Raw genomic sequence first — 9694 nt, forward strand, 5'->3', positions numbered from 1 at the left:
GGACAATATAACGTTACATTTCAAATTCAAGATAGAGCAGGAATTTCCCCATTTAATAGTGTGTTGAGAAGTAACTCCAACAGACCTTGCCCGACATCGGTCAGGACTGAACCTGGAGCTTCTGGAGTTTAATGCATGAGCATCTACCAAAGTCCCTGGGTGATTAAAAAAAGAACCCCGGCAAATTACCGGTAAGTATAAAAACGGCTAGAAATATGATGTACAATATTATAGAAATGTTCATCAAACTTTCCATTGAGGGAATTCATTAAAATTGTGAATTTAAAAACTATTGACTATCTCTATGATATATAGAAAAATAAAACCAAAAATATATAAGATGTAGAACAATGTGACTCACATCCGTGTTTAGTTTTCCTTTCAAACACATTTTTGTCCATAGCTAAAACTAGAACAATAAATATTTAATTAGAGGATAAATATGTTATTCTTAAAGAATACCTGGACTATTCTGTCTTCCAGCTCACGTAAGCCTAAAGCCTGACCCTATTCAGATGGTACTTCCCTATCTGATGATAATCTCTGTACATATTCAGTGAAGCAGCCAGGTGTGCAGCAGTGTAGTTGCTACCACTGAGCTCCTATCTTCACCTCTGCTACCTCAGCACTGCCTCTATGGTCATTTAGGCTTAGTCTACACTAGAAATTTGGTTGGTGTAACTATACAGCTCAGGAGTATGAAAAATACGCACCCCCGAGTGACACAATGAAACCGCCCTAACCCCTGGTGCAGACAGTGCTAGGTTGATGGGTGCATTCTCCCATTGACGCACATACCAACTGTCGGGGAGCTGCATTGCCTACACTGATGGGAGAACCCCAGGGCTGGCGCAAGGAAGTTTTGCGCCCGAGGCAAAACTTCTACCTTGGGCCCCCCCAGCCCTGCAGGAGCTCTCCACCCCCCCACCCTGAAGTGTGCCCCCTGCCCCCATGGCAGCTCCCCACACTGCGGCAACTCCTCACCCCCTGCCCCGAGGAGCCCTGCGGTACCTCCCGACCCCAGCTCACTCTGCTCCGTGTCCTCTTCCACGACTGTGCAGTGGAAACCCCGGGCTGCCAGCTGCCAGCTGTGTGATGACCCAGGGGAATCCCTGGGCTGGTGGCTGCCGTGGCGGTGCACTGACCCAGGGGAAAGCCTGGGCTGCCGGCTGCTGAGGCGGCGCGCTGACCCAGGGGAACCCGTGGGCTGCCTGTGGCGCGCTGACCCAGAGGAAGCCCTGGGCTGCCAGTAGCGGTGCGCTGACCCAGGGGACACCCTGGGCTGCCTGCTGCCGCTGCCGCTGGTAGCTCACACTCCCTCTCCATCCCAGCAGCAGCCGCCGCTCAATCACTTAAAAAAAATTGCGGGGCGCTGTTTTTTGGTGCCCTCAAATCTTGGTGCCCTAGGCAACTGCCTAGTCCGCCTCAATGGTTGCACCAGCCCTGCTGGGGAGACTTCCCCCCCCCACCCCCACCACGGCAGCTAACCCTGTCTGGGGAGACCTCCCCCCGTCACGACAACTAACCCTGCCTAAGTAGCCTGCCCCAGTTCACCTCGGCTCTGCCTCCTCCACTGAGCACGCCGGCGCTGCTCTGATTCTCTTCCCCACCCAGGCTTGTGACGCTGATTGGAGGAGACTTAGAGTTGGGCTGTGTGCTCAGTGGAGGATGCAGAGAGGAGGTAAGTGGGGGCGGGGAGCTGTTCCCCTGTGTGCTCCCCCCATTACTGCAGGCAACTCTTCCTGCGTGCCCCCCCACCCAGCTCACCTCCACTCGACCTCCTTGCCTCAGGGGACTTTTAGGCGCCCCCAATCCCTAGGCGCCCTAGGCAGCCGCCTAGTTTGCCTAAATGGTTGCACCGGTCCTGGAGAACCCCTCCCATTAGTGCAGGTAATGTCTTCGCTTTGGCTCAGCTGCAGTGGTGTTGCTGTGCCACTGTAGCAGTTTGGGAGTAGAGAAGAAACCCAAACTGTCTGGGAAAGCCTCTCATCCCTCCCAACTTCCTCAGTGAGTCCTGTCTCTGCTGTGACAGTAATTTGAGCATGCTGGGCACCTTGTACAAGGCTAAGGGGAAAACTAGCAGTTAACAAGAAGAGCACAAATTGAACTGGCTGCAAATAAGCAATGAGACCAAGTTAACTTAACTGTAGGAAACGTCGAGTTTAAAGCAGTAAAAAGAAATACTGAGCAATGCTAGCCCTCAAGTCACCCAGGTGTGTATCTGCTCTAGAATTCTAAAAGGAGAAATGCAAAGGCGCAGAGTATGTACTAAGTTACCTTAAAGACTGTAAGCAGCATCAATCCTTAAAGGCACTAGTGCTTATTGAATTGTATTGCAGAGTGAGCATACCTGATAATATGCCTGTATGACCCACTGGTCAGTGTGTGTTACATGTAAACCACAAATAGTCCAGAATCAGGGCAGCACAGAATTTTCCTTTGTCTCATGTCAGGGTAGTGCTGTGTGCTCTGAGCCTGCAAGCTCATTAAATAACAGCTATAGAAAGGAGAGGCACAAATATTCTGTTTACACAGTGATGTCTTCCTTGTGGCATCCTGAACTTACCCAGTCTCTTCTACAGCAACTCTGTGCAAAACGACACCTTCCAATTCGTCTGAAATTGGGGTAACATGAACGGCGGCAGATTCCCCCAGCACGTCTACAAGCAAAGGGGTTATTGATGAACTGGGTGAATCCTGCACAAAGAAAAAGAGTCTTGATTTTCATTAACACATAAGTGTAAACAAAGACTGTAATTGCAGCATGACGGGCATTTCCCATTAGTTGAATTTCCAGTTCACTGAGACAAGACCACGGTAACCCAGTTATCTTCCTGTGCCCCCTTTCACTAGATCTTTGATAATATATAAATGTCTGTAGTTCTGTGCCCATTCAACGGCTGCTTCTAAGAATAGAGCAAAGTAATTTAATTCAGAAGATCTGCTGGTTTCCTAGTTGCACACTTCAGAACTGTAGCACTGTGCATGAGGGTCCTTCGCAGTCCCATATCTGTAGAGGGTGGAAAGCAGGCAGCTGCCTTCATCACCAACTTCTAAGAGTGGAGAAGTGGTTTTGCTGCCATGGTTTTGACTTGTTCTGATTCCAAACACTGATCTACAAGGCAGTATCATCAATGGTGATTGGCTGAGCAGGGTTAAACCAGCTCAGCACTGGGTTGGGTGACTGGAACTTTTAGAATGAGAAGGTTTAAACAAGTCCCTCCAGTCAGAACGTCTGATTTTCAGTGAGACTCGGCACAGACATTCTTGTGAAGACTCAGCACTTGGGAATACTAAATAAATAACCAATTGCCTATCTTAGACATTCCAGACAGGCTGGTCCTTATGAGAATGTGGCCCAAATGTTCTTTAGGATATTTATATTAGACTATTTGAAACTCGATTTTAGCTGTGCTTTCCTTAAAGTATCCACTGTGACATTCCCCAGGGTAGAATCTGGACCACTGAACAGCCGTATTCCCTCACTTTTCCAACCTGTGATACCTCCTACACTGCTCCGCTGTGAAAGCAAGCACTTCTGGTCCAGCTCATGCACAACCCCTAGCATGGAAAGTCACTCTCAGCTGAATTATAGGAAAAATGCCAGCAAGACATTCCTGAATTATACTACAGAGGGTCACCAGCAAATTTCGTGGTGTAAAAAACAAAGTCACAGCTTTTTTCAGAGTCACGGCTTCCCAGGATGGAGTCCCTCATCATATAATTGTGATAACCTTCTTTGTTCCTAGATCCATGCATTTAGATTTAGCTGTATGATGGTTAACTTGTTCCCAGTTTACCAAGTGATCCAAATCCCTCTCTGTGAATGCCTTGTCCCTTAATTTGTGTCACCTGCTAACTTTATAGGTGATGATTGTATGGCTTGGTTTTTTTTCAGGTCCTTTATAAAAGTTTAACTAATATGATGGCAAGAACGAATCCCTGTAGGAGTCCACTCGGTAGAACATTGGTGATAATATTTTAGGTCATAGTTCAGCCAAATCTAACTGGATCTTAATAGGAACATTAAAGACACCTTTATTACCCCAGGACTTTCTCCAGTTAAATGTGAAGTATCTGCTGAAAACTATACAACTCTTTTGAAAAAAAAAACCCTGAAAAAATTATGATACACAATTTTTAGAAATCTTAATACAGACTCACAATTGTCATTCTATATTTTCCCTTCATTTCATTAAGCTCTTACCTGGAGAGCTTTGGAGCACCAGGAAAAAGAGAGCAAAGAGCAGGTAGATAATCTTCATGGCTGAAGTTTGGCTGGGAGCTCAGTGTTGCTGGAGAGAAGACACTGAGAGATAGAGAGGAGATAGAGAGTCTCTATATATGGGCTACCAGGGATTGTGAAATGCTGATCTGTTGAAATCTTTCTTGAAGCATGTCACATTTACTAAATGTGTGCTGCAATCTGTTTATAATTATCATCATAATTGTAATTTATACAGAGTCATAAACATTCCTGGAGAATTTCAGGGAAACACAGTAGTCAAGTTCCTGCCTTGTGGAAGTCACAATATGAGTATTTACAACAAGCAATCATCTACTGACTGATCGAAAGCTCTCTGAAAAAATGAAAAGCCTCCCATTAAATTGAAATGAGGGTCCTTTTGCAGAGAAGAATTTCAGAACACAACTATGCCTTGGAAGCATTTATAGTAGGGCATATACATTTGTGTATTTGTTTTGTACAATATTTAATCAATATTTTCCTTGTTTTTAAGTAAATTTACTAATTTCATGCTTTATAACCCATTCCAAAGAGTGTAAAAATCCTTTTTAAGAGAGATTGATGAGAAATAAAGTGAATAATATTATAAATACTGTGTGCCAGGAATCCATGGATTTTTTTCTGTATATCTAAACTAAGGAATTTTACACTTAGTGATGGTAGAAAATCAAGAGGTTTCCCTTTCTTTTTTCCCTCATAACAATCATCTGCCTTAAGGATAACTATCTAAAGTAGAGACAAAAAATGTTGCTGCATGAAACATGGGGAAGCCAGTGGCATTTGCAGGTGCCAAGCACCTGTCAAGATTTGTCTCATTCTTTCAGGACAGAGAGAACAAGAATTGATTGGGCTTAAACTGCAGCCAGGGAAATGAAAGAAAATTTCTAAGCCTTCTATAGAGTTGTATGACACATCCAAGTTCCCTAGGGGATTCATTCTAACCAGGGTTCAGAGCCTACATAATACGATTCCCCAAACAAAGCTTCACAGACCCCTTTACAGACCCCCTCCTGATCACCTTCTTCTACTTTCTCCCCATTTCCTCCCATTTGGAAGCATCAAATAGAAAAGTTGAGGGGAGAGAATGAAGAATGAGAATGCATGGGGAGGAGGACATCCATAGGGCAACAGGGAGATTTGCCGGGGCAATGAGCTGTCCCTCTCTTCTCCCAGTCAGTGGCCTCTATTTCAACTGTCTCTCTGTTGTTGGAATGTACTAGTCTTCTCACCTGCTTTTTCAACAGAGAAAGGTCAAGGGGCACTGGATATTTCTCTGCTGAGGGGGGACACAAGGAGCAGGCACTTCACCCTGACTGCCACCTCATGCCTATTATTTCCCTGTTATGTTCTTGCCATACATAGAGATACTAGATAAAAACAGCTAGAACCGCAATTGACAATTGCTTTATTGTTTCTTCTATGATTGATAAATATATTGTGGTTAAAGGTACAAACTGTGTGCTACTCTGAAAGTTTTAAAGATGGTATTTGATTCTATTGATTTAGAAAATCTTTGGGCAAAATCAAGAATTATGAGTACGGATCTAAGACACTTCTGAAGATTTTGGAGGGTCTCCACCAGAGTGATGTGTGTCAGGTTAAGCCAGGGTTGGGAGAATACCAGGGATGCGTTCTAGCACCTCTTGTTATTGATTTATATATTAATGATGCTGTGGATGTTTCAAGGAAAATTTATTTTCTCCACCACACATTAAAGGTAGACTTATCTTGGTGTTACTATATGCTGATGACATGGTTGTTTTATCGCAAACTTCATGAGGCATCTTCTGGCTGTTATCTCAATCTTCTTCTTATTTTAACTTCCAAGACCAGATTCTCGTTTATAATGAGACCAAGTCATGATTTCTGGGAAGAAGCCTCCACAAATTGAGTGGGAAATATGAGTCCACCCTGTAGAACAATCTCTGCTTTGACTTTTTTAGGGATCAAGTTTCATGATTCAGGCAGCTGGTCCCCTTTTCATAAAGACTTAAAACAAAAGGTCCTTAGCTCTGCTCAAGGAATGCTGTGTTTTACCTGCTCATATGGTTTGAGCAGATTTGCCCCTGTGCTAAGAATTGTGAATAATAAAATAATATTGCAGATGCTCTAAGAGCATGTCTACATTGTAAAAAAGGAAAAAAGTGGGACTGGCCCATGGCAGCTGACTCAGGCTCATTGGGCTGTGGTGGTTTCATTGCTCTGTAGACTTCTGGGTCCAGCTGTGGCCCAAGCTTTGGGATCGTCCCACCACACAGAGTCCTAGAGCCCAAGCTGTACCCCAGTCCAGACATCTACCCAGCAGTGAAACAGCCCCACAGCCTAACGCCAGCCAGAGGTGTCATGTTGCTGAGCAGACATTCCCTCTGAGGTCAAATTTGGATCAGGGGATCAAATTTTAGCCTTAGAGATCAGCTATGCTGTTGTAGCTCTTGCAGTGTAGCCCTACCCTAAGTATGGCAGCATCTAGCCCTTAATACTCACAGCTCTGCTTCACTGGGTGAAAAACTAACCGTTATCAGGGGTACAGTTGTTCTACCTCATTGATCCTACTTGGGCTCCCAGGGAGCACTGACTCCATTACAAACGTTTGGAAATTTCCTTCAGTTTCCCTGGCTGCAGCTGAGGACCAGTCACTCCTCATTCTCTTTATCAGTGATCACTGATATACTATACCAGGCATTTGTTTGTAATAAGGAAGCTAGTAAGTGCTATTGGCTATTTCGCCTGATGATCCATTCGACTGGCATTTCCAAAGAGATCTCATAACACAGGTAGCAATCCTTCTAAGTAGCAGATGAAGTGTAGAGAGTAACCAGGAAAGGATACAGAGAGGAGAGTTGTTTTCTTTTACTGTGCCATTTATGTTACCAATATTATTAGTGAGTGAAATGACTTTATGTTGCAGTATGATGAGCTATATCTATATCAAATCTGTATCTGTCTCTCTCTCCCTATACATAAATATCGATATGTATATAGCTATATTTCTCCTTAAAATTCACCAGTCCCTACCAGAGCCCACAAGACATATACTTCGTCAATGATGATGCCTTGTTTACAATTACACTTTGAGACCTATCAGTTAGCCAGCTGTTAATCCATTTAATGTATGCCATGTTAGTTTTATATATTTTTTTAATCCAAATGTCATGTGGTACCAAGTTAAATGTCTTACAGAACACCAAGTCTATTGTATCAACAATATTCTCTTTATGACCCATACTGGTATTCTCATAAAAATAAATATGAAGTTAGTTTGACAGGATTTTTTTCCATAAACCTATGCTGATTGGCATTAATTCTGTTACCTGCCTTCAATTCTGTATTAATCCTGTCTGTTATCTTTCTTGTGACTGATGTCAGACTGATAAGCCTATAATATCCCAGGGTTTCCTTTTCACCCGTTTTAAGTACTGGTACAACAATAGGTGTCTACCAGTCTTCTGCAACTTCCCCAGTGTTCAACACTTATTGAAAACCAACATTAAGGGTCTCAGCCAGCTTTTCAGCCAGTTCTTTTAAAATACACAACTTTCTCCAAAATGCTCTCAGTATTCAGTCCTCTCAGATCACCTGGGTAATGAAACCTCCTCAAACTGCAGGGCTCTGTTGTAGAAACCTCCATATAATATTTTAATTTTCTGTACAGTTTCTAAAATGGACATTATGCTGCCACATCAAGTCCCAGCTTGATCTCATCTAGCTGCTGTGGATTTCTAGGAATAAAGCAAATAATATAGAAGAAACTGATAAAAAGTGAGGTTACTTCACAAGTGAGTGAAAGTTTGTGGTTAGCTCCGCTAGCAACTGTTGCTGTTACTCAATCTCACTCCTCTGTGAGCCACAGATGCAGCATCTGCTATTATACATGTTTTAAGGGCTTAGCCCTAAGTTCTGCAAAGGCTTCTTGCTCATTCCTGGACATAGATTACACTACTAAAAATACTAATAACTTGGGATCAAACTCTGTGTACATGTGTCTGTGTCTTACTTGTACACCATTTTCATACAGTTTTAATTAATATTCTTAGTGGTTTTTTTTATTTTTACTATTTTCATGCATCCATCCCATTACAGAGATGTTTCAAATCCTTGAAAAATGACAGAATAACCTGAAGATACCATGAGTCATGAATGTATGTATGTGGGTGGGGGCATCATGTGGTCTTTAAGAATTGAATATTATTCTTTTAAACTATTGGGATCCCTTCAGTCGGCTTCCGTGTTTCCTACTCACGTAGCCATCAAAATTGTTTGAGCAGAAGTCTCCATGGAAAGCCAGGCCTACTATTTCTGTGCCCAGTAAGAAACACAGTTCTGTGGAAGCAGCAGGGCCTGACTGGTTTTCCTGTAACCTTTGTGTATCGTAGAGAGCAAGGGCACAACAGGTCCCTTTAAAATGGGTGGGATGAAGAGGAAAGGGACATGTGGTGGGATCAGGGGCCAAGACGTCCATTTAAAATGACTTTGACAGTCTTTGCCATGACAAAGCTGGGATCTGAACATGACCATAGTTGATGGAGATCCCAGCTAGTCAGCAGAGCTGGCTCCAGCAGAGCTCAGTCTTCATGTAGGCTCCTGTCACTCCCACAGAAGATCCATCAGTCTCTCTGTGGATTGAGAGGGCAGCGCTCCCCCTTGGGAGCCTGCTGAAGAGAGGAGATGGGGGCAGCCAAGCAGCCTGCAGAAAGAAGGGAGGGAGAGGCCATTGGTGCCCCTCTGAAAAGACCCTTGAGGTGTGAGGCAGGGGAGGTTTGGGGTTTGGGGATTGGGAGTTAGAAGAACATGAGGTGGGTTGAAGGAGAAGAAGGAGTGGATATGATGAAGAGGAAAGGGACATGTGGTGGGATCAGGGGAATCCGAGGCACATAGTGTGGAAATTAGAAGGGATAGAGTTACACAGGGTGATTTGGGTAACTGAGACATATGGCGGGGGGGGGGACTGGGCGGACTCAGAGGCACACAGAAGGGATTTGGGGGGCACCCAACTGACCTGAGCCCTTGTTTGGGGAATATACTGGAGAGCCGGGGCTTGAAAGTGTGTGGGGGAGGGGTAGGAGGGATCTTTTGGAAGAGGGAAATAGGAGCCAGGAATTCGAATTGGGAGAGAGATAGTGATGGGGGCTGTTTGCATAAGGACTAGGTCTGTGCGATTTCCTGAGTAGGCATAGAAGAGAGAGGGGGGATAGGAAGTGGTGAAGGGGATGGGCCTGGTGGGTTTACTGGGAGGGAGAGGACATCCTCTGAAAACATGGAAACCCCCTTGTTTCCCCTGGGCTTGGCAACAGGAGAACCTGTTGCAGAGTGTGTGGCATTTGAAAGGAGATCTGGGTGCTGTAGCATTCCCAGGTGGATTTACCTAAAGGCTTTTTTTGGAAGAAATAAGTCCCAGGTGTTGAGGGGGTGGAAAAGGGCAGAGCTAGGATGTAGCCACTCTAGAGAGGG

At 44.3% G+C, this 9694-nt stretch overlaps 1 long non-coding RNA gene across 2 annotated transcripts in view; it reads right to left on the bottom strand.

Moving 5' to 3' along the window:
- The window catches only part of LOC142046544 (uncharacterized), a 14781-nt gene extending 10449 nt beyond the window's left edge, over positions 1 to 4332 (bottom strand). Inside the window, exons 1-2 of one of the 2 annotated variants that reach the window (XR_012655470.1) lie at positions 4208 to 4332; positions 2567 to 2697 (exon numbers count right to left, since the gene is read on the bottom strand). This is a non-coding gene — a long non-coding RNA (uncharacterized LOC142046544). The remainder of the gene's footprint in view (positions 1 to 2566; positions 2698 to 4207) is intronic. The other variant, XR_012655469.1, reaches the window with a different exon arrangement.
- Positions 4333 to 9694: the final 5362 nt, after the last annotated feature.

This window comes from Chelonoidis abingdonii, chromosome 3 (assembly GCF_003597395.2).
Source record: "Chelonoidis abingdonii isolate Lonesome George chromosome 3, CheloAbing_2.0, whole genome shotgun sequence".
Classification (NCBI taxonomy): Eukaryota; Metazoa; Chordata; order Testudines; family Testudinidae; genus Chelonoidis; species Chelonoidis abingdonii.